This window comes from Pelophylax lessonae (assembly GCF_965119305.1).
Source record: "Pelophylax lessonae genome assembly, chromosome: 12".
Classification (NCBI taxonomy): Eukaryota; Metazoa; Chordata; class Amphibia; order Anura; family Ranidae; genus Pelophylax; species Pelophylax lessonae.
The window spans coordinates 66,426,588-66,451,205 of NC_138779.1; positions in this window are offsets into that span (position 1 = coordinate 66,426,588).

Genomic DNA, 24,618 nt, shown 5'->3' on the forward strand with positions numbered 1-24,618 from the left:
CTCTGTGGACCTGACAGCAGTCACTGGCACCCAGGCAACTGCAATTTAAAAAAATATATATATATTTTTTACTTTGCAAGCTGCTGTGCCACCTTATATATCAGTGGTGGGTGGGTGGGCAGTGGCACAGTACACTCTCTGTGGACCTGACAGCAGTCACTGGCACCCAGGCAACTGCAATTTAAAAAAATATATATATTTTTTTTACTTTGCAAGCTGCTGTGCCACCTTATATATCAGTGGTGGGTGGGCAGTGGCACAGTACACTCTCTGTGGACCTGACAGCAGTCACTGGCACCCAGGCAACTGCAATTTAAAAAAATATATATTTTTTTTTTACTTTGCAAGCTGCTGTGCCACCTTATATATCAGTGGTGGGTGGGCACACAGTGGCACTGCAGTGGGCACAGTACACTCTGTGGACCTGACAGTCACTGGCAGCCCAGGCAACTGCAATAATAAAAAATATTTTTTTTTTCAATTTATTGCAACAAGATGCTGTGCCAACGTATATATATCAGTGGTGGGCAGTGCACTGCAGTGGGTACAGTGCACTCTGTGGACCTGACACAGCACTCACTGCAATTATGACAGAGAAAAAAAAAATATTTTTTAAAATGCCAGGTACTGTGCCTGTGCCACCCGAAATGAGTGTGGTGTGCACACAGTACAGTCTGTGGTAGGTCTGTGGCCTCTCACACACAGCGGGCAGGCAACTGCAGTGTACAATAGATATATATATATATATATATATATATATAAGAAAAAAATCTATTACCTTACCAGCCCTTGAAAGGGCTTTTGGGGACACTATATATATATATATATATATATATATGTATATATATAAAAATAAAAAAATCCTCAATTACCAGCCCTTAAAAGGGCTTTTGGGGACACTAGATAGATATAGATATATATATATATATGAAGAAACAACTCAATTACCAGCCCTTAAAAGGCCTTTTGGGGACGCTAGGTATATATATATATATATATATAAAAAAAAAAAAAAAAACACAAATACCAGCCCTTAGAAGGGCTTTTTGGGGTGCTGATATTACAGCAGTAGTGGACCAAGCACACTGCAAGACCAGGAACACTGACTAACTGTCCCTAGCTTAACAGCAGCAGCAGCAGCAGCAGCAGCTCTCTCCCTATTCTCACTACACACACTGCTTCAGAATGATCTAAGATGGATGCTGCCCTTGCTTATTTATAGGAGGTGGGAGGGTGTGGGAGGGAGGTACGCTGATTGGCTGGAAATGTGTCTGCTGACTGTAAAGTTCAGGGTCAAAGTTTGCCTCAATGATGTCTTATGGGGGGCGGACCGAACATCGCATATGTTCGCCGGCAGCGGCGAACGCGAACATGCTAAGTTCGCCGGGAACTGTTCGCCGGCGAACAGTTCTATACATCTCTAGCAACCAATGGTGAGAAGGGATGAATGGCAGAATTGCCCCCCTAAGGGCTCTGTTCTTATCTTTTTTTTTTTTTTTATATATTAACTGAGACAAGACATTGCAGTAATGTCTTTGAACAGACTGTTGAGGGAAAGGGTCTGACTCCTGCCTCTGTAAGGACTCTTGTACACAGACATTATAATTTACTGATTTTTATACGCAAGATCTTGCTGGCAGTAGGTTTTGAGTAAAAAACACAAGTTATGTTCTGTAAAGACCTTGCATAAATGTGCATACAGGTGCGTAAATGTGTGTATGCATATACATCTGCAAAACTCTTCTTCATTCTCTTCTAGCTGCCAGTATTGCAATTTACACAAATACACTCATAAATACTTGTGTATGCAGGGCGGCTGATAGGGGGGGGGGGGCACCAGCCCTCTTGTAGGGGGCCCGAGCACACAGGGGGGCCCACACAGAGAGGGGGATTAGTGATGGAGAACAAATACAGAAATCTTCCGCCAGCACCTGAATTTGATCTGTCCCTCTCCCTGCTATCAGCTTTTATCTGTTGAGAAAGAGACAGTCGTCCCTCACTAATCCCCCTCCCTTGTGTTGGCCCCCCTCCCAGCACTTATCTCTGCTCAGGAGTTTATTTGTAAATTGTAACTTTGTTTCTCTCTCTCTGTCTCTCTGATCACTGAGTTCCAACTGCCCAGCCTCTATATTTATTTCATCTCATCTTCTTTTTTATTTAAACATAGTTTTTTTTAGATTTAGCAGGAATTATGCGAGTTATGTTATATTTGTGTCTGATAATAGTGATTTTGTTGTAATTTTAGCTAAATATATCTTTAATATTTTCTTGTGGGGGCCCTGCCAGGTAGTCTCTACGGGGTCACGCGATTTCTAACAGCAGCCCTGTGTGTATGCACATCAATTATTGCACCCAAACGTTCATTTTTATGGCTCTCAACTCATCGATGCATTACTGTTTTTTTACATGGCGGTGTGTTTTGTCCCATGGTAAGCAATGCACCCCATAGAAAGCTATGGGGCTACAAATGTGTTTTTTTCACCCATGTAAGGAGTACCATTGGCAGGTCATTACCTTTTACTTACCGAAGCTTGTGTTTGGGCTACAGTGCTTCTGACTTCCTATTATCTAGAAGCTTTATTATTTGGTAAGAGGTGCGCCACTCCTGGTGGTGGAGGAGCACAATTTATTTATTTTGGCGGAGTTTGCTGGGGGAACTTTGGATGTGGAATCAGCAGCACGTCTTTGAACTTTTTACACACTCAGTATAAGTTTATCAATATATTGCTGATTACACATGAACACAAGGCAATTTAAAGCGTATTTATGATTATGTATTATTGATTGTCATTTATTAGATTTTTTTTTTTTTTAGATTTTTACATTTGTGATTTAAAGGAACAGTGTATTATTCCTTTTTCCATCGCCATTTAAATAAATAGTGTATTATTTATTTTGCCATCATTTTGGATACCAGTTTATAGGTATTGGTGAAGGCTGTTGCCTGGAAAGGAGCTAAGCATGGGAGCTACCATAGAGGTATTCAAATAGTTTTTTTATACATAGGAGTAAATTTACTAAAACTGGAGAGTGCAAAATCTTTTGCAGCTGTGTATGGTATCCATCCAGCTTCTAACTTCAGTTGGTTCAATTAAGCTTTGACAAAAAATCCTGGAACTGACTTTATCAATTTCAGTCAAAAGGATAATCAAATAAAAAGGGAAAAAGATAAAGAGGAATAATTAAAAAAAAAAAAAAAAAAAATAGAAAATTTGAAGCTCTTTCTTAACCCCAGGAGGCTCTTAGTTGCAATGGTAAGGATTGAGCAGAGCTTTATAATGATTGGTTTGGATCAGACTTTTATAAGGTCACTTGTGCAAGTTTCAACATCTTGTTATAGTTATTTAATGATTGTGTATTCCAACAGATAAATAATCCATTAGTTTTACATCTTTATGTGGGAAAAAGTTATAATGAAGATGGAGAGGTAATTTTCCACTTGACATCCTACAACCATGAGGATGTCTTCTGTTTTATTGCAAAGCCTGTGCAGATTGTGTGAACAAAAAAAATAAAAAAATACAGTGGTCAAACAAGGAGTCAAGATAAAGAAATCTGAAGGGCACTAAAAAACAGGCATTTCACCAAGCATATAGCCTTCATTCAGACACAGTGGATGGTGAGTGTAAGTGAGTAAATATTTGTATAATAAATGATCAGATAGACAGAATCATGGGTCTCCTGTTCTCTGTGTACATGACCTTGATGAACAGAATAGTTTTATTTCTGGTTTGTTGTGAAATGTTTTTTTTTTTTATTATTATTCTCATGTTTTGTTTTTTTTCTTCTTCTAATTTTAGCATGTTATTTTCTATTTTTTTTCTATATGTATGTTTACTTTTATAAATATGAAAAAATGATAAATTTGAATTAAAAAAATAAATAAATATATATATATTCAGCTTGTATAACAGTGTAAATTTGCTGCCCTTTCAAAATTACTCAACACACAGCCATTAATGTCTAAACCACTGCCAACAATAGTAAGAACACACCTAAATGAAAATGTCCAAATTGGGCTAAAGTGTCAATATTTTGTGTGGCCACCATTATTTTCCAGCACTGCCTTAACCCTCTTGGCCATGGAGTTCACCAGAGCTTCACAGGTTGCCACTGGAGTACTCTTCCACTCCTCCATGACGACATCATGGAAGCTGGTGGATGTTAGAGACCTTGCGCTCCTCCACCTTCCGCTTGAGGATGCCCCACAGATGCTCAATAGGGTTTAGGTCTGGAGACATGCTTGGCCAGTCCATCCTCTTTACCCTCAACTTCTATAGCAAGGCAATGGTCGCCTTGGAGGTGTGTTTGGGGTCGTAATCATTTTGGATACTACCTTGCAGCCCAGTCCCTGAAGGGAGGGGATCATTCTCTGCTTCAGTATGTCACAGTACATACTGGCATTTATGGTTCCCTCAATGAACTGAAGATCCCCGGTGCACTCATGCAGCCCCAGACCATGACACTCCCACCACCATGCTTGACTGTAGGCAAGACACACTTGTCTTTGTACTTCTTACCTGGTTGCCATCACACAAGCTTGACACCATCTGAACCAAATAAGTTTATCTTGGTCTCATCAGACCACAGGACGTGTTTCCAGTTATCCATGTCCTTAGTCTGCTTGTCTTCAGCAAACTGTATGCGGGCTTCCTTGTGCATCATCTTTGGAAGAGGCTTCTTTCTGGGACGACAGCCATACAAATTAATTTCATGCAGTGTGCGGCGTATGGTCTGAGCACTGACAGGCTGACCCTTTAACCTCTGCAGCAATGCTGGAAGCACTCATACGTCTATTTCCCAAAGACAACCTCTGGATATGACGCTGGGCACGTGCATTCAACCTCTTTGGTGGACCATGGCGAGGCCTGTTCTGAGTGGAACCTGTCCTGTTAAATTGCTGTATGGTCTTGACCACCATGCTGCAGCTCAGTTTCAGGGTCTTGGCAATCTTCTTATAGCCTAGGCCATCTTTATTTAGAGCAACCATTCTTTGTTCAGATCCTCAGAGAGTTTTTTGCCATGAGGTGCCATGGTGAACTTCCAGTGACCAGTATGAGAGAGTGAGAGTGATAACACCAAATTTAACAAACCTGCTCCCCATTCACACCTGAGACCTTGTAACACTAACAAGTCACATGACACTGGGGAGGGGTAACACTGGGGATAATTGGGCCTAATTTGGACATTATGACTTAGGGGTGTACTCACTTTTGTTGCCAGTGGTTTCGACGTTAATGGCTGTGTGTTGAGTTATTTTGAGGGGACAGCAAATTTACACTTTTATACAAGCTGTACACTCGCTACTTTACATTGTAGCAAAGCGTCATTTCTTCAGTGTTGTCACATGAAAAGATAATAATAAAATATTTACAAAAATGTGAGGGTGTACTCATACATATATATATTCCCTTCCCTGCAAGCGCCGCGTCGCAGGAGGGTGGTACCGGTGGGAGATTAAAAACAAAAAAAAAATGACATGATACAGTGTAATCTGTTAGGATTACAATTTTGTATCATGCCATTTCACCTAGAGGCTTTTCCAGTGCCCTGCCTGTACTTTTTGCGGTACTTTGTGCCTGGAAAATTGATAACGTCCATGGCGCCAAAAAAGCGTTCTTGTAGCTCAAAAATGCTTTTGGATGAACTGGAAAACAGTGATGGTGAATCGGAAATATTTGAAGAACTGAGCGATAGTGATTTGAGGGAAAATTTGTAATCAGGTACTAAAAGTGACAACAGCAACGATTCTGCGACTGAGCTCAGCGGACTTGGATTTGGTGCTCTATTGACTGCGGTACAGATCAGACAGCACCCCCAAGATTCCCATTTACTGGAGCACCATGACAACCCCTTGGCATATCTACAATTATTTCTGACCGATGAGGTTATTGAAAAAATTGTTACCGAGACCAACCGGTACAAAGAGCAACAATTGGCTACGCATCAGAAGTTTGCAAGATGCAGAAAGTGGGAACCAGTGACCAAAGATGACATTTGGAAATTTATGGGCCTAATAATTCTCCAGGGAGTGGTGGGGAAACCCCGGCAGAAGTGGTATTGGACAACCAATTCATTACTTGCCACTCCATTCTTTGTCACAGTCATGTCAGAGTACAGATTCTCCCTCATAATGAAATATCTCCACTTCGAAAACAGTGAAGAATTTGATGATTATTATTATTATAATTTATGATTTCGTGTTTCAAACTTTATCATACTCAGGATGTTTACTAGACTCTTGTTTGGACAGATTTAAGTGAGTTATTCCTAAGAATTACAGGCCTAAAATATAAAACAACATATTTCCATGCAAAACAATGTACCCCTTTGAGATCAAAAATTCTGACATAATCAGACTGCCAGGGAGGTTAAGGAAGGTTTCTTTTTTAAATCCTTCCAGAATGAGGAATGATTTCATATCCTTCCTCGCAGGATCATATATAATCTTGTAGCAAAGCCAACAAAGGGTGGTAGAACAGGATATGGATTTTTAGTACTGGGCACCGAAGTTACACTACTGCATAGAGAAGAACTGTAGTGGCTGATGAAAACATATTCCTTTACTGAACTGTACTATGGTTTACCACAATAAAATTGAGTTGTATTGAGCCTGTGGCTGCTTGAAGTGACTGAAGTGGATCCCAGGTAGTTTTGATGATGTAAAGTGAGATAGCGCTCTGTTAAGCCAATGCTGGGCTGTGCATCTCATGAAGAGGCACACAATGGAAGATAGGATGCCAGTGAGTCAACTCTGTGTAAACCCGATTAGGCTAGGGCAGGGGTCTTCAAACTATGGCCCTCCAGTTGTTCAGGAACTACAATTACCATCATGCCTAGTCATGTCTGTGAATGTCAGAGTTTTACAAAGCCTCATGGGATGTGTAGTTCCGCAACAGCTGGAGGGCCATAGTTTGAGGATCCCTGGGCTAGGGGATGTGCGGGATAAGGGATTAGTAGTTCTATCCTGTAACCACATGAAGATGTTGGTCCTGAAGTAAGAAATGTCCTGTACCAGAGGAGCGTCATTGCTACGGGTAACCAAAAGTATGGTGAGTGGGTGTCCAGGGCACTCCATGCTTCTGACAACTAAACCTGCACATGTGCAGCAGAAACATCCACATGGGCTTTGGACTGTGTTGGGCCTGTGGGCTAGGCATGAGTCAGCCCTCCACTAGGCGGGTCCTGGTGGAAAGGTGTGTGGGCACATTTGAAATAAATATAGTATATGTGAAATGTTTCACCTGCCCACAAATTGGCACTTCTGTTCAGTCAGCCTTGTGCCCCAGACACTCTAACTATATTTTGGACTGCTTTGTACACTGTACTTCAATTCAATATTTCAGCTTGGTCAAGGACCCACCCCACAGCCTCAAATTGGCCATTTCAGGGGCAACAACACTGAAGTCATCCCTGTGCTATCCTTCTCTGACTGCACTGTTAAAAGTAATGAAATAAAGATAGATACATGTGTTGATCCAAGTTTAATGCAAAATACGTTTTAATGTATTAATAAACATAAAGCTGGATTACATCGTGTTTTTCTATATCCATCTCGAGTTCAGCTTTAAGCACTACTCTCATTTTTACAGACATTTCTTATAGACGGAATCATTCAAAGGGCACATGTGAAGTAGAACATTTACAATAACGGTAAACATTTGTATAAATTCTGTAAAGTGCTTCTGTTCTTTGGAGTCCTTAGAAGTAGACTGAAGTATATTACTTATTTTTCTAAAGGCTAAACTGGGTAGCAGAATATATTCAGGTGTAACAGTGATCAAGGTTGGATTAACAACCAGTCTGTAGCAGATAACGAAAGTAAATGAATTTTTTAAGGCCTATCACCAGAATAGCAGAATGTCACATACCTTTGTAAATTATTTGAAAAAAAGGCAATGTTTGTAAGGGCATCTGCACACAATTGTACGTAATGGTATAGCAGTGGAAGCTAAATACATTATACTCTGGCTGTTTCTTTTGAAAATGTAAATTCCAGTCTGCTGTATATATGCTGTGGGTGGATGGGAAGCGGTTAACTCAGGCGTACCCAGGCGTTAACGTACCCACACATCAGCCTGCATCAGTGGCTCCTGCAGGGCTCACAGAGTACGCACCTAGGAGCCCAGTGATCAGTGTGTCCCCCGGTGAGCAGTATGTCCAGGTGATCACATGGTCATGTACCATGTGATTGCTGTGTCCAATCACAGCAATCACATAGTACTCAATAGAAACTGAAAGTAAACATTGGTTCTTTTTGTTCTCACACAGATCAGCTGTGAGAGCAGAGAGAACCGGGGCTGCAGCTTTGAGTGTGCATCAGTCTGTCACACTACACGTACACTCACAGACTGCAGTGCCAGCCTGCCCCAGTGTTCCTGATCACTGCCTCCAGCATAATACAAATAAAGAGTGCAGTCAGCCCCTGTCACCTGTCCCTGTGTCACCAGTGCTCATAGTAACTCTGCCATATACCATACCAATGTCCTGATCACTGCCATATACCATACCAGAGTCCTGATCCCCACCATACCCCATATCAGCATCCTTATCATTGCCATATCATATACCATACCAGCATCCTGATCACCACCATACCCCATATCAGCGTCCTTATCATCACCATATCATATACCATACCAGCATCCTGATCACCACCTTTCCCCATATAAGAGTCCTTATCATCGCCATATCATATACCATACCAGCATCCTAATCACCGCCATACACCATACTATAGTTTTGTGGACTCTAAGTCCCCGTTCACACTAAGGCGACCTGTGAGGCGACCTGGTCGCCTCACAGGTCGCCGTAGGTCGCCTTCCATAGGGAAGCTGCGGACCCGTTCTAATAAGAGCGACACAAGTCGCTCCGACTTAGAAAAAGGGTCCGGAGCTTCTTTGGGGCGACCCGGAGGCGACCGCCATAGACTTCAATGTTATGAAGTCCGTGGCGGCCGCTCCCAGGTCGCGGCGCGCTCCTCGCACCGCGACCTCGGAGGTCGCCCCCCGAAGTCGGATCACCCCTGTGTGAACGGGGCCTAAAACTTTCACACAGACTAAATAATATTTAAAAAAGTAGTAGAATATATTTTGGCCTAATTTTATTTAAAAAAAATTATTTACCGTATTTGCCAAATTTTATAACAAAAACTAAGAAGAAAAGCCCCCTGTTCTCTCCTCATCGGCTCACTGGCTGTTATTGACAGCAGTGGGAGCTAAAAAAAGTGTTGTTGTTTTTTTTTTTAAATGTTTGGTATTTTTTTTTTTTTTTGTGGTTATTAAATGCCACCAAAAGTGAGCTTAAGGCCCCTTTCACACTAGTGCGACTTGTCCCCAGATTTTGGACCGCAAAATCACATGACAAGTCGTTTTCTATTATTTTCAATGAGCCCCATTCATATCAGTGCATTTTGAAATTGCACCGACTTCAAAGTAGTTCCTGCACTACTTTGGCACGATTTTAATGCGTTTTGAGGTATATAGCCCTGAGCCATTGCTCAAAATCGTGTAAAAAGCACGGCAAAGTCGCGTCAAAATCGCGTCGTAAAATTGTGTCGCATAAGTGTGAAAGGGGCCTTAATTGTGTGAAAAAATGATAAAAATGTCATTTGGGTACAGTGTTGCATACCTGAGTAATTGTCACTCGAAGTGTGACAGTGCTAAAAGTTGAAAATTGGCCTACACTAGAAGGGGGGGGGGGAGGTGTCCAGACTTGCAGTGGTTGAAGGGAACCTGTCAATACAGCTGTTAGCAAATACGGCCATGTTCTGAAATCAGCATAGCTTTTTGAATTAGGCCAAATTCAGTATTGGATGGAAATCTCAGCTTTGCCAAGAAACAGTCGTTACAGGTCCCCTTTAAAAGATAAGAGGGTTTCAAAAGGAACCAAAAAAGCATAATGCAAGAATAAAAATTGCCGTCATTCTTTCTTAAAACTAGCTTATAGCATGATATTTTTGATATAACCAATTCATGATTTTGAAATTTATGACACACACGTTTCTCTTAATAGTATATGCCTCAAACCTCGACCTCAAATTATATTTTGGTGGTTTTCAATCATTCTTTTTTAATGATTAGGCATTAGTAAACATATGCTATAAGTTTATGGCATTAAATATTAAGATTCATGCCAAAAACAGGGCATTATTTATACCCCTTGGCAAAAGGAGTTGGAACTGTACAGTATATGCCACTTAGCATTAGAGTTTGAACACAATATAAATCAACTAGCCCCAAGGAATGGCCTCTACAATCACTGTACAATACCAGGTAAGGATCAATATATTTTTAATATATCATAGAATACCAATAGGCACTAGACTCAAAGCTCTCAAATGTCCGTCATCTGGAGGGACTATCCTTCCTTTGGAACCAAATCATTCATTCTCTTTTACATCCTCTGTTGTCCCTCTTTTTTTGGTCTGATTTATAGTTTTCTATAAAAATGTAAGTTGTAAATACCAAAACTGTTAAGGTACACACAACTATTATTCTAGGCTTTAACATGTATGCATTTGTTATTTTAAAAGCCAGAAAAATGGAAAAAGAGCTAAAAAGAGAAATTCAGAGTTTAATTAATACTTTTTTGCATAGAATTTTCCTAGTCCATGAAGCAAGGGAGATTGGTAGGGGTGTGAGCTTTGCCTACATATTTTGTGCTAAAGGATGTCATTCCATGCCATCTATGACATTTTGGAGGTGTGCTGTAGTTACAATGGAAGATCAGCATACTAGAAACTAGAATTGTGTAACTTACTAAGCTGCAGAGTGCAAAAGTAATATACAGTGTGTGTACTAAAAAATAAATTTGTGCATGCCTACTACACAGAATAAGAATTACATGTGTAACTCTGGAGTTTATTTACTAAAGCTATTGAGTGGAAAATAAGTCACAATTCTGCAGAGAAACCAATCAGCTTCTAACCTTGTTCAATTAACCATCCTAGCAGTATTCCTGAGTGTGGCTCAGGGTTAATATTCAGTGCCAAAAGCAGTAACCCGTGAGCCCTCGGGATTAACCCAGAATGATACTCTGCTTCCCCTGCGATACCCCGCCGTCCTTCAGCCATCTTTCCGCTGTCCTCCCACTGTGTGTTCGGCTGATGCCGGGACCTTCTTCAGGTTCCCTTACATGCGAGCGCCGCAGGGGGGTGGAACCGGTGGAAGATTACAAAAAATGACATGATACAGTGTAATCTGTTAGGATTATAATTTTGTATCATGCCATTTCACCCAGAGGCTTTTCCAGTGCCCTGCCTGTACTTTTTGCGGTACTTTGTGCCTGGAAAATTGATAACGTCCATGGCGTCCAAAAAAGTGTTCTTTTAGCTCAAAAATGCTTTTGGATGAACTGGAAAACAGTGACGGTAAATCAGAAATATTTAACCTCCCTGGCGGTAACCCCAAACGTGACTCGGGGTGGATTTTTCATACCAGGAGCGGTAACCCCGAGTCACGCTCGGGGTAGATGTGCAGAGAGCGCAGCGGTGTTCTCTTACCTTCTCCTGGCGATTCAGCGATGATCTCTCATTGCTGTGACCGCCAGCCGAGATCCCCGCCGCTCTCCGTCGGGCTCCGTCGGTCTGATCACTTCCTAGTTCCGTTCCCTGCAGCAGCAACGCTGCATGGGAGCGGAACTAGGGAGGGAAATTAAAAAAAAAAAAGTTGCACAAAACACAAACACATTACACATTTTATATTATATATATATATATATATATGCATATACATATATATATATATATATATATATATATATATATATATATATATATATATATATATATATACATATATATATATACATATATATATATATATATATATATATATATATATATATATATATATATATATATATATACATATATACATATATATATATATATATATATGCATATATATATATATATATATATATATATATATATATATATATATATATATATATATATATATATATATATACACACATATATATATAATATATAATGCATGAATTATAATCTAATCAATAATATAATTTTATTATATATATTATATATTATATAATAAAATTATATTATTGATTCGATTATAATTCATGCGTTTGTGTTTCAAATTTATCACATCTGGGATGTCTACTAGAGTCTTGTTTTGGTCAGGTTTAAGTCAGTAATTACTAAGAATTGTAGGCCTATAATACATAACGCCAAATTTCCATGAAAAGAATTGTACCGCTTTTGGTACAGAATTCCTGACAGAATCATACCGCCAGGGAGGTTAAAGAACTGAGCGATAGCGATTAGTGGGAAAATTCGTCATCAGGTACTAAAAGTGACAACAGCGACGATTCTGCAACTGAGCTCAGCGATGTGCGGACTTAGTGCTCTATTGACTGCAGTACGGATCAGGCAGCGCCTCCAAGATTCCCATTTACTGGAGCACCTGGTATTAAAGCTGATGTTGACCATGACAACCCCTTGGCATACCTACAATTATTTCTGACTGATGAGGTTATTGAGAAAATATTTACCGAGACCAACCGGTACAAAGAGCAACAATTGGCTACACATCGGAAGTTTGCAAGATGCAGAAAGTGGGAACCAGTGACCAAAGATGACATTTGAAAATTTCTGGGCCTAATAATTCTTCAGGGAGTGATGGAGAAGTGGTTGTAGTGGTAGAAGTGGTATTGGACAACCAATACATTACTTGCCACTCCATTCTTTGGCACGGTCATGTGAGAGTACAGATTCTCCCTCATAATGAAATATCTCCACGTTGAAATCAGTGAAGAATTTGATGAAAGTTATTTATGATTTTGTGTTTCAAACTTTATCATACCCGGAATGTTTACTAGACTCTTGTTTAGACAGATTTAAGTGAGTTATTCCTAAGAATTACAGGCCTAAAATATAAAATAACATATTTCCATGCAAAACAATATACCGCTTTTAGCACAAAAATCCTGACATAAACAGACCGCCAAGGAGGTTAAGCTTTAGCAAAAAACCTGGAAGCTGATTGGTTTCTCTACAGATTTGTGACTAATTTTTCATTTTGCTGTACAATTGGCCATCACTGCATCTGATTAACTACCCACCATAACTGACTGGATGCTGACAGCAGCATATTAATTTTTGTCCTGTTTTTTTATAATAATTAGTCTAATTTTATATATAATTAGAGTGTGATTTTTATGTTCTGTTTTTCTTTACTGTTGTGTAGGCATAGAAATTTGCAACCAAAATCTCATTTCTAAAGTTCTTAGTGAACTAAATAAAGTTAATTAACTACCTCAATACTGGGCACTTAAACCCCCTTCCTTCCCAGACCAATTTTCAGCTTTTAGCGCTGTTGCAATTTGAATGACAATTGCGCGGTCATGCAACACTGTACCTAAACCAAATTTGTATAATTTTTTCCCCACAAATAGAGCTTTCTTTTGGTGGTATTTGATCACCGTCAGGTTTTTTCTTTTTTGGTGCACAAATAAAAAAAGACTGAAAAGTTTGAAAAAAAAAAAAGTTTTTTTGTTTAGGTTATAAAATTTTGGAAATAGATATGTTTTTTCCTGCACTGATGAGCACTGATGATGCCGCACTGACAGGCACTGATGAGGAGACACTGATGGGGTGGCACTGATGGGGTGGCACTGATGGGGTGGCACTGATATGCAGCACTGATGGGCACTGATAGGTAGCACTGATATGCAGCACTGATGGGCACTGATATGTGGCACTGATAGATAGCACTGATATGCAGCATTGGTGGGCACTGATAGGCAGCGCTGATGGGCACTGATTGGCGGCACTGATGGGCACTGATTGGCGGCACTGATGGGCACTCATAGGTGGCACTGTTGGGCGGCACTGATCGGCACTGATCGGCACTGATGGGGGGCACTGATCGGCACTGATGGGGGGCACTGATGGGCACTGATAGGCGGCACTGGTGGGCAGTAACGGGCACTGGTGGGCGGCACTGATAGATGGCAATAACGGCACTGGTGGGCAGCACTGATAGATGGCATTGGTGGGCAACACTGATAGGGAGGGCACTGGGGGGCTCTCTGAGCCCTGCTTGCCATCCCTGGTGGCCATGGTGGGCATCCCTGGTGGTCATGGGTGGGCATCCCTGGTGGCTTAGTGGCACCCCTCCCCCCCAGGGCTGCACTGGTAATCAATCATCTGATTACCAGCACAGACCCCCCCTGTGATCAGTGAGTAATTAGAAATATTCACTGATCACCCCAGCAGCAGCACTGATCCTCTTCTCTTCTCCTCACTGACAGGATCTGTCAGGAGGAGAAGAGATCGAAGCCGTTACAACGCCTCTATTTACATTACATGATGGCTGTGATTGGACACAGCCGTCATGTGATCAGGAGGGCCAATCACAGGGCCCTCCTGCCGAATGATGTTGCTCTGTGTCCGAGGGACACAGGCACATCGAGAATGCGCCGCTGCGCGTGCCTGCGGCGGCGCGATCTCTCTCCTTCTGAAGGACGTTCCGGAACGTCCATTCAGAAGGACGAGACTCCCACCCAGCCGTATATCTACAATGGCCCGGGTGGGAGGTAGTTAAACATGTTCAGGCCAAATGCTAGTATCTCATTTTCCCAGCAGGTAGCGCTGCAATTTAAATCTTTTAGACCATTTTTAGGGTGTAATATTTAACATGGCGCAAAGCCACTACCCCGCCACCCCCAAACAGACCCCCTGGACAGTGTGCAGGGGTGCTATTACCTGGTAGCAGCTGTCAGTTTGTATTTTGCACAGCTCTGTGGGGCTTTTCCGGCAAAGCCAAATCTTTCATTCACAGAGATCTATGAATGAGTTAAATACAAGTCCCCCCCATCGTCACCGCAGACTGACTTTAGTTATCAATGGAACATAAGTGTGATGATTATCCCCCCTTTATAGTCCTTGACTCTCTAACTGAAAGGGCATACCTCGTATAGAGAAGAGCTGGAGGAAACATCTGCAGGAGCCTGTGCATTGCAACCATGATCCACTGATCACAACCACAATGCTTTGCATGCTAATTTGCAAAACAAATAATTAGGGTTGAGCGGACACCTAGATGTCCGTGTTCGACGGGTTCGGCCGAACTTTAAAAAAAAGTCCGGGTCCGTGTCCCGGACTTTTACCGAACTTTTCCCGGACACCGAACCCCATTGAAGTCAATGGGGACCCGAACTTTAAGGCACTAAAATGGCTCTAAAACACCAAAGGAAAGGGCTAGAGTGCTGCAAATGGCAGCAAAACGTAATTAAGAGCATGGCAAGTGCTCTGCAAACAAATGTGGATAGGGAAATAACTTAAAACAACAAAAAAAAACAGAAAAATAAAACAATGTTCTTCTTCATCTCTGAAGGACGAGGCCCATATGGAGTAGGAGGGAGGTTGAGGTGGTGGTGGATGTGGCGGTGACATAGGCGTGCGCACAGGGTGTGCTGGGTGTGCCTGGGCACACCCTAATCACCTAGGGCACATAGCATTGCCAGTGAGGAGATGGGAAAGATCTCCCTGGGACCTGCTCTGCTCTATTTCTCCTTGCCTACAGGTACATGGCCCCGATACATTACTCTCCCTGCTGGCAAACACATGCATGTGTATTTCAACTTTGGGGTGCACACCTTAATGCAATAGGCTGCGCACACCTATGGGCGGTGTAGGTGGAAGCGGCGGTGGAGGAGGACCAGGGCCGGATTAACAGCATCATGGGCTTGGTGCTGAGGATTTTGAAGGGCCTTAAGGGCCGTGCCTTGCCATGCACCCAGAGGAGGAAGGGTGCAGCCATGCATGCCTAATTCAACATGGGATGCTGTCTCTGAAGCCCATAAACACATCCATGCATCGCCAACTGTCCCTCCTTGTCCGGCCTTCACGCTGTGTGGGGAGGTTCTGAGGGTGCTGCCTGGGGAAGCGAGCATAGAAGCCAGACTTCTGTGTTTACAAGTGACAGAAGAGCGGTAACAGTGAATATGGCCAACCCGGGGCCTATATAAAAGGTAGGGGCCTGGAGCTGCAGCTCCAATAGCCCCTACATTAATCTGGCCCTGAGGAGGAGGACGAGGTAGCCAACACTGCTTCTTTTCAAAAATTTTAAATGAGGGTACACCCCAAAAGAGTGAGAAAGAGCAAAAATGGAACAATGGGTGGGTAAGGTCGGTATCCATTGCTATTCTGCATAAGGTACGGAAAAGTCCCGTGGGATCCATGCCTGGTTCATTTTAATGAACGTGAGCTTGTCCACATTGTCTCTGGACAGGCGGCTGCGCTTGTCTGTTATAACGCCCCCAGCCGTGCTAAATACCCGTTCAGATAATACACTGGCTGCAGGGCACGCCAGCACCTCCAAGGCGTAAAGGGCAAGCTCAGGCCATGTGCCCAATTTGGAGACCCAGAAGTTGAAGGGGGCAGACCCGTCATTCACTACATGTAGGCGTGTGCACACATACTGCTCCACCATGTTGGTAAAATGCTGCCTCCTGCTAAGACGTTCCATCTGAGCTGCTGGTGCTGCTGTTTGTTGTGGCGTGCTGACAAAGCTTTTCCACATTTCGGCCATGCTAACCCTGCCTTCTGAGGTGCTGGCGGTGCCCTGGTTGCGTTGGCGACCTCCTCCTCCTCCTCCTCTGCCTTGTGCTTCCACTGTGGCCCCGCTGTCAGATGGGAATGCCAGCAGCATGGCGTCTACCAGTGTGCGCTTGTACTCGCGCATCTTGCGATCGCGCTCCAGTGAGTGAATTAAGGACGGTACGTTGTCCTTGTAACGGGGATCCAGCAGCGTGGCCACCCAGTAATCAGCACAAGTTAGAATGTGGGCAACTCGGCGGTCGTTGTGGAGACACTGCAGCATGTAATCGCTCATGTGTGCCAGGCTGCCCAGAGGCAACGAAAGGCTGTCCTCTGTGGGAGGTGTATCGTCCGTGTCCTCTGTATCCCCCCAGCCACGCACCAGTGATGGCCATGAGCTGGCCTGGGTGCCACCCTGCTGTGAACATGGTTCCATCTCCTCCTCCAGCTCCTCCTCCTCCTCATCCTCCTCATCCTCCAGAACTGTGCCCCTGCTGGACAATTGCGTCCCTGGCGTTTGCGTGTGCAGGAACCCACCCTCGGAGCCCCTTGCGAATGACTGCCCTGAAAGCCTTGGAAATGTTACCTCTTCATCCTCCTCCTCCTCCTCATCCTGTGCCACATCCTCTTCCATCATCGCCCGAATTGTTTTTTCAAGGAGGCATAGAAGTGGGATAGTTAAGCTGAGAACGGCGTCATTGCCACTGGCCATGTTGGTGGAGTACTCAAAACAGCGCAACAAGGCACACAGGTCTCGCATGGAGGCCCAGTTATTGGTGGTGAAGTGGTGCTGTTCCGCAGAGCGACTCACGCGTGCGTGCTGCAGCTGAAACTCCACTATGGCCTGCTGCTGCTCGCACAGTCTTTCCAGCATGTGCAAGGTGGAGTTCTACCTTGTGGGCACGTCACATATGAGGCGGTGAGCGGGAAGGCCGAAGTTACGCTGCAGCGCTGCCAGGCGAGCAGCAGCAGGGTGAGAACGCCGAAAGTGCGCACAAACGGCCCGCACTTTCTGCAGCAGCTCTGACATATCGGGGTAGTTTTTAAGGAACCTCTGCACCACCAAATTCAGCACATGCGCCAGGCAAGGGATGTGCGTCAAACCGGCTAGGCCCAGAGCTGCTATGAGATTTCGCCCGTTATCGCACACCACCAGGCCGGGCTTGAGGCTCGCTGGCAGCAACCACTCATTTGTCTGCTGTTCCATGCTCCTCCACAACTCCTGCGCGGTGTGTGGTTTGTCCCCCAAACAGGCAAGTTGTAAAACTGCCTGCTGTCGTTTACCCCTGGCCGTGCTGAAGTTGGTGGTGAAGGTGTTACGCTGTCCGGATGAGGAGGCGGTAGAGGATGAGGAAGCGGAGTAGGAGGAGTTAGGAACAGGAGGCAAACTGAAGCGCCCTGCAATCCTCGGTGGTGGAAGGACATGCGCCAAATTGCTATCCGCCTCAGGCCCATCCGCCACTGCATTTACCCAGTGTGCCGTTAGGGAGATATAACGCCCCTGACCGTGCTTACTGGTCCACGTATCCGTAGTTAGGTGGACCTTGGCACAGATGGCGTTGCGCAGTGCACACCTGATATTTTCCCCCACTTGGTTGTGCAGGGAAGGGATGGCTTGCCTGGAAAAGTAGTGGCGGCTGGGCACGACGTACTGTGGGACAGCCACCGACATAAGGTTTTTAAAACTGTGCGTCTCCACCAGACGGAATGACAGCATTTCAAAGGCCAATAATTTTGAAATGCTGGCATTCAGGGCCAGGGATCGCGGGTGGGTAGGGGGGTACTTCCTCTTCCTCTCAAGTGTTTGGGAGATGGAAAGCTGAACGCTTCCACGGGACATTGTGGAGATGGTTGTTGGTGACCCAGGTGGTGGTGTTGCTGACAGATCGTCTGTTTGCGGGGTGGCAGGTGCCGGTATCACTACAGATGTGGCTGGAGCGGCCGAGACTGCAGCAGAAGAGGAAGCAGGATGAGCCAGAGACGTTTCTTGGTTTTGAAGGTGTGTACTCCACTGCAGCTCGTGCTTTGCACTTAGATGCCTGATCATGCAGGTTGTGCTCAGGTTGAGAAGGTTTATGCCTCGCTTCAAGCTCTGATTGCACAGGGTGCAAACCACTCGTGTCCTGTCATCAGCACATTTTCTAAAGAACTTCCACGCTAGAGAACTCCTTTGAGCTGACTTTGGTGCGCTCGTTCCCTTGCTGCGTTGGGCAGTAGCGGGCGTAGTGTCTAGGGCACGGCCGCTCCGCTTCTGCACCCTGCTCCCTCTTCTGCTGTGCTGGTGGCTCTGTGCGACCACCGCCTCTTCCTCCAAACTACTCAGGTCACCTGCATGACGTTCATTCCATGTGGGGTCGAGGACCTCATCGTCCTCCACATCATCTTCCACCCAGTCTTCACCCCTGCCCTCCTTGTCGGTCTCCACAATGCTGAACGCCGCAGCAGTTGGCACCTGCGTTTCGTCATCATCGGAGACGTGCTGCGATGATCCTTGCATGTACTCATCTTGAGAAATAAGTGGTTGGGCATCGCTGCACTCAATCTCTTCCACTTCTGGGGCAGGGCTAGGTGGATGGCCCTGGGAAACCCTGCTGACAGAGTCCTCAAAAAGAATAAGAGACTGCTGTATGGCTTGGGGCTCAGACTGCTGGCCTGATTTGCAAGGGGGTGAGGTGAAAGACGGTTGGACATTGGCTGCAGGTGCCAACTCTGACCTTTCTGCAGTAGACTGGGTGGGAGACAATGTGAAGGAACTGGAGGCACTGTCAGCAGCAAACCAATCTACTATCGCCTCAACTTGTTCTGGCCTCATCACTTCTAGGGGCGTTTGATGCCCTACCAAATACTGATGCAGGTTCTGTCGCCTACTCACACTTGAGGAAGGTGTTTCACTTGTGCGTGTAGCTGGCACAGATCGACCACGTCCTCTCCTTGCAACAGGAGCTCTACCAGCAGCACCACGACCCAGGCCACGGCCCTTATTTGACGGTCTCCTCATATTTCTGTAATTTAAGATCTTGCCCTAGAAAGGTTTTTATTGAATAGCGGAATAGGAAATATGATCCAAAAAAGTGTATGTATCTCGCACGTACAAAACCACACTAGGCCCCAATTACTATTGTTTCTACCCCTAAAAGGATGGATGAGGAGTAGGAGGAGTATGGAACAGACAGCACCCTCAAATCTTCAGAAGTATGAGATGAACCCCAAAAACTTGGAAAGGTGGATCTCACACGTACCGACACAGACTATCCCGCAATTCAATTGATCCTCAAAGGTTTTTATTGAATAGCGGAATAGGAAATATGATCAAAAAAAGTGTATGTATCTCGCACGTACACAACCACACTAGGCCCCAATTACTATTGTTTGTACCCCTAAAAGGATGGATGAGGAGTAGGAGGAGGAGTATGGAACAGGCAGCACCCTCAAATCTTCAGAAGTATGAGATGAACCCCAAAAACTTGGAAAGGTGGATCTCACACGTACCGACACAGACTATCCCGCAATTCAATTGATCCTCAAAGGTTTTTATTGAATAGCGGAATAGGAAATATGATCAAAAAAAGTGTATGTATCTCGCACGTACACAACCACACTAGGCCCCAATTACTATTGTTTGTACCCCTAAAAGGATGGTTGAGCAGTAGGAGCAGGAGTATGGAACAGGCAGCACCCTCAAATCTTCAGAAGTATGAGATGAACCCCAAAAACTTGGAAAGGTGGATCTCTCTCACACGTACCAACACAGACTATCCCCCAATTTAACTGATCCCCAAAGGTTTTTGATTAAATAGCGGAATAGAAAATATGATCCAAAAAAAGTGTATGTATATCACACGTACACAACCACACTAGGCCCCAATTACTATTGTTTGTACCCCTAAAAGGCTAGATGAGGAGTAGGGGGGGTATGGAACAGGCAGCACCCTCAAACCTTCAGAAGTATGAGATGAACCCCAACAACTTGGAAAGGTGGATCTCTCTCACACGTACCAACACAGACTATCCCCCAATTTAACTGATCCCCAAAGGTTTTTGATTAAATAGCGGAATAGAAAATATGATCCAAAAAAAGTGTATGTATATCACACGTACACAACCACACTAGGCCCCAATTACTATTGTTTGTACCCCTAAAAGGCTAGGAGTAGGGGGAGTATGGAACAGGCAGCACCCTCAAACCTTCAGAAGTATGAGATAAACCCCAACAACTTGGAAAGGTGGATCTCTCTCACACGTACCAACACAGACTATCCCCCAATTTAACTGATCCCCAAAGGTTTTTGATTAAATAGCGGAATAGAAAATATGATCCAAAAAAAGTGTATGTATATCACACGTACACAACCACACTAGGCCCCAATTACTATTGTTTGTACCCCTAAAAGGCTAGATGAGGAGTAGGGGGGGTATGGAACAGGCAGCACCCTCAAACCTTCAGAAGTATGAGATGAACCCCAACAACTTGGAAAGGTGGATCTCTCTCACACGTACCAACACAGACTATCCCCCAATTTAACTGTTCCCCAAAGGTTTTTGATTAAATAGCGGAAAAGAAAATATGATCCAAAAAAAGTGTATGTATATCACACGTACACAACCACACTAGGCCCCAATTACTATTGTTTGTACCCCTAAAAGGCTAGATGAGGAGTAGGGGGGGTATGGAACAGGCAGCACCCTCAAACCTTCAGAAGTATGAGATGAACCCCAAAAACTTGGAAAGGTGGATCTCTCTCACACGTACCAACACAGACTATCCCCCAATTTAACTGATCCCCAAAGGTTTTTGATTAAATAGCGGAATAGAAAATATGATCCAAAAAAAGTGTATGTATATCACACGTACACAACCACACTAGGCCCCAATTACTATTGTTTGTACCCCTAAAAGGCTAGGAGTAGGGGGAGTATGGAACAGGCAGCACCCTCAAACCTTCAGAAGTATGAGATGAACCCCAACAACTTGGAAAGGTGGATCTCTCTCACACGTACCAACACAGACTATCCCCCAATTTAACTGATCCCCAAAGGTTTTTGATTAAATAGCGGAATAGAAAATATGATCCAAAAAAAGTGTATGTATATCACACGTACACAACCACACTGGGCCCCAATTACTATTGTTTGTACCCCTAAAAGGCTAGATGAGGAGTAGGGGGAGTATGGAACAGGCAGCACCCTCAAACCTTCAGAAGTATGAGATGAACCCCAACAACTTGGAAAGGTGGATCTCTCTCACACGTACCAACACAGACTATCCCCCAATTTAACTGATCCCCAAAGGTTTTTGATTAAATAGCGGAATAGAAAATATGATCCAAAAAAAGTGTATGTATATCACACGTACACAACCACACTAGGCCCCAATTACTATTGTTTGTACCCCTAAAAGGCTAGGAGTAGGGGGAGTATGGAACAGGCAGCACCCTCAAACCTTCAGAAGTATGAGATGAACCCCAACAACTTGGAAAGGTGGATCTCTCTCACACGTACCAACACAGACTATCCCCCAATTTAACTGATCCCCAAAGGTTTTTGATTAAATAGCGGAATAGAAAATATGATCCAAAAAAAGTGTATGTATATCACACGTACACAACCACACTGGGCCCCAATTACTATTGTTTGTACCCCTAAAAGGCTAGATGAGGAGTAGGGGGAGTATGGAACAGGCAGCACCCTCAAACCTTCGGAAGTATGAGATGAACCCCAACAACTTGGAAAGGTGGATCTCTCTCACACGTACCAACACAGACTATCCCCCAATTTAACTGATCCCCAAAGGTTTTTGATTAAATAGCGGAATAGAAAATATGATCCAAAAAAAGTGTATGTATATCACACGTACACAACCACACTAGGCCCCAATTACTATTGTTTGTACCCCTAAAAGGCTAGATGAGGAGTAGGGGGGGTATGGAACAGGCAGCACCCTCAAACCTTCAGAAGTATGAGATGAACCCCAACAACTTGGAAAGGTGGATCTCTCTCACACGTACCAACACAGACTATCCCCCAATTTAACTGATCCCCAAAGGTTTTTGATTAAATAGCGGAATAGAAAATATGATCCAAAAAAAGTGTATGTATATCACACGTACACAACCACACTAGGCCCCAATTACTATTGTTTGTACCCCTAAAAGGCTAGGAGTAGGGGGAGTATGGAACAGGCAGCACCCTCAAACCTTCAGAAGTATGAGATGAACCCCAACAACTTGGAAAGGTGGATCTCTCTCACACGTACCAACACAGACTATCCCCCAATTTAACTGATCCCCAAAGGTTTTTGATTAAATAGCGGAATAGAAAATATGATCCAAAAAAAGTGTATGTATATCACACGTACACAACCACACTAGGCCCCAATTACTATTGTTTGTACCCCTAAAAGGCTAGATGAGGAGTAGGGGGAGTATGGAACAGGCAGCACCCTCAAACCTTCAGAAGTATGAGATGAACCCCAACAACTTGGAAAGGTGGATCTCTCTCACACGTACCAACACAGACTATCCCCCAATTTAACTGATCCCCAAAGGTTTTTGATTAAATAGCGGAATAGAAAATATGATCCAAAAAAAGTGTATGTATATCACACGTACACAACCACACTAGGCCCCAATTACTATTGTTTGTACCCCTAAAAGGCTAGATGAGGAGTAGGGGGAGTATGGAACAGGCAGCACCCTCAAACCTTCAGAAGTATGAGATGAACCCCAACAACTTGGAAAGGTGGATCTCTCTCACACGTACCAACACAGACTATCCCCCAATTTAACTGATCCCCAAAGGTTTTTGATTAAATAGCGGAATAGAAAATATGATCCAAAAAAAGTGTATGTATATCACACGTACACAACCACACTAGGCCCCAATTACTATTGTTTGTACCCCTAAAAGGCTAGATGAGGAGTAGGGGGGGTATGGAACAGGCAGCACCCTCAAACCTTCAGAAGTATGAGATGAACCCCAACAACTTGGAAAGGTGGATCTCTCTCACACGTACCAACACAGACTATCCCCCAATTTAACTGATCCCCAAAGGTTTTTGATTAAATAGCGGAATAGAAAATATGATCCAAAAAAAGTGTATGTATATCACACGTACACAACCACACTAGGCCCCAATTACTATTGTTTGTACCCCTAAAAGGCTAGATGAGGAGTAGGGGGGGTATGGAACAGGCAGCACCCTCAAACCTTCAGAAGTATGAGATGAACCCCAACAACTTGGAAAGGTGGATCTCTCTCACACGTACCAACACAGACTATCCCCCAATTTAACTGATCCCCAAAGGTTTTTGATTAAATAGCGGAATAGAAAATATGATCCAAAAAAAGTGTATGTATATCACACGTACACAACCACACTAGGCCCCAATTACTATTGTTTGTACCCCTAAAAGGCTAGATGAGGAGTAGGGGGGGTATGGAACAGGCAGCACCCTCAAACCTTCAGAAGTATGAGATGAACCCCAACAACTTGGAAAGGTGGATCTCTCTCACACGTACCAACACAGAATATCCCCCAATTTAACTGATCCCCAAAGGTTTTTGATTAAATAGCGGAATAGAAAATATGATCCAAAAAAAGTGTATGTATATCACACGTACACAACCACACTAGGCCCCAATTACTATTGTTTGTACCCCTAAAAGGCTAGATGAGGAGTAGGGGGGGTATGGAACAGGCAGCACCCTCAAACCTTCAGAAGTATGAGATGAACCCCAACAACTTGGAAAGGTGGATCTCTCTCACACGTACCAACACAGACTATCCCCCAATTTAACTGATCCCCAAAGGTTTTTGATTAAATAGCGGAATAGAAAATATGATCCAAAAAAAGTGTATGTATATCACACGTACACAACCACACTAGGCCCCAATTACTATTGTTTGTACCCCTAAAAGGCTAGATGAGGAGTAGGGGGGGTATGGAACAGGCAGCACCCTCAAACCTTCAGAAGTATGAGATGAACCCCAAAAACTTGGAAAGGTGGATCTCTCTCACACGTACCAACACAGACTATCCCCCAATTTA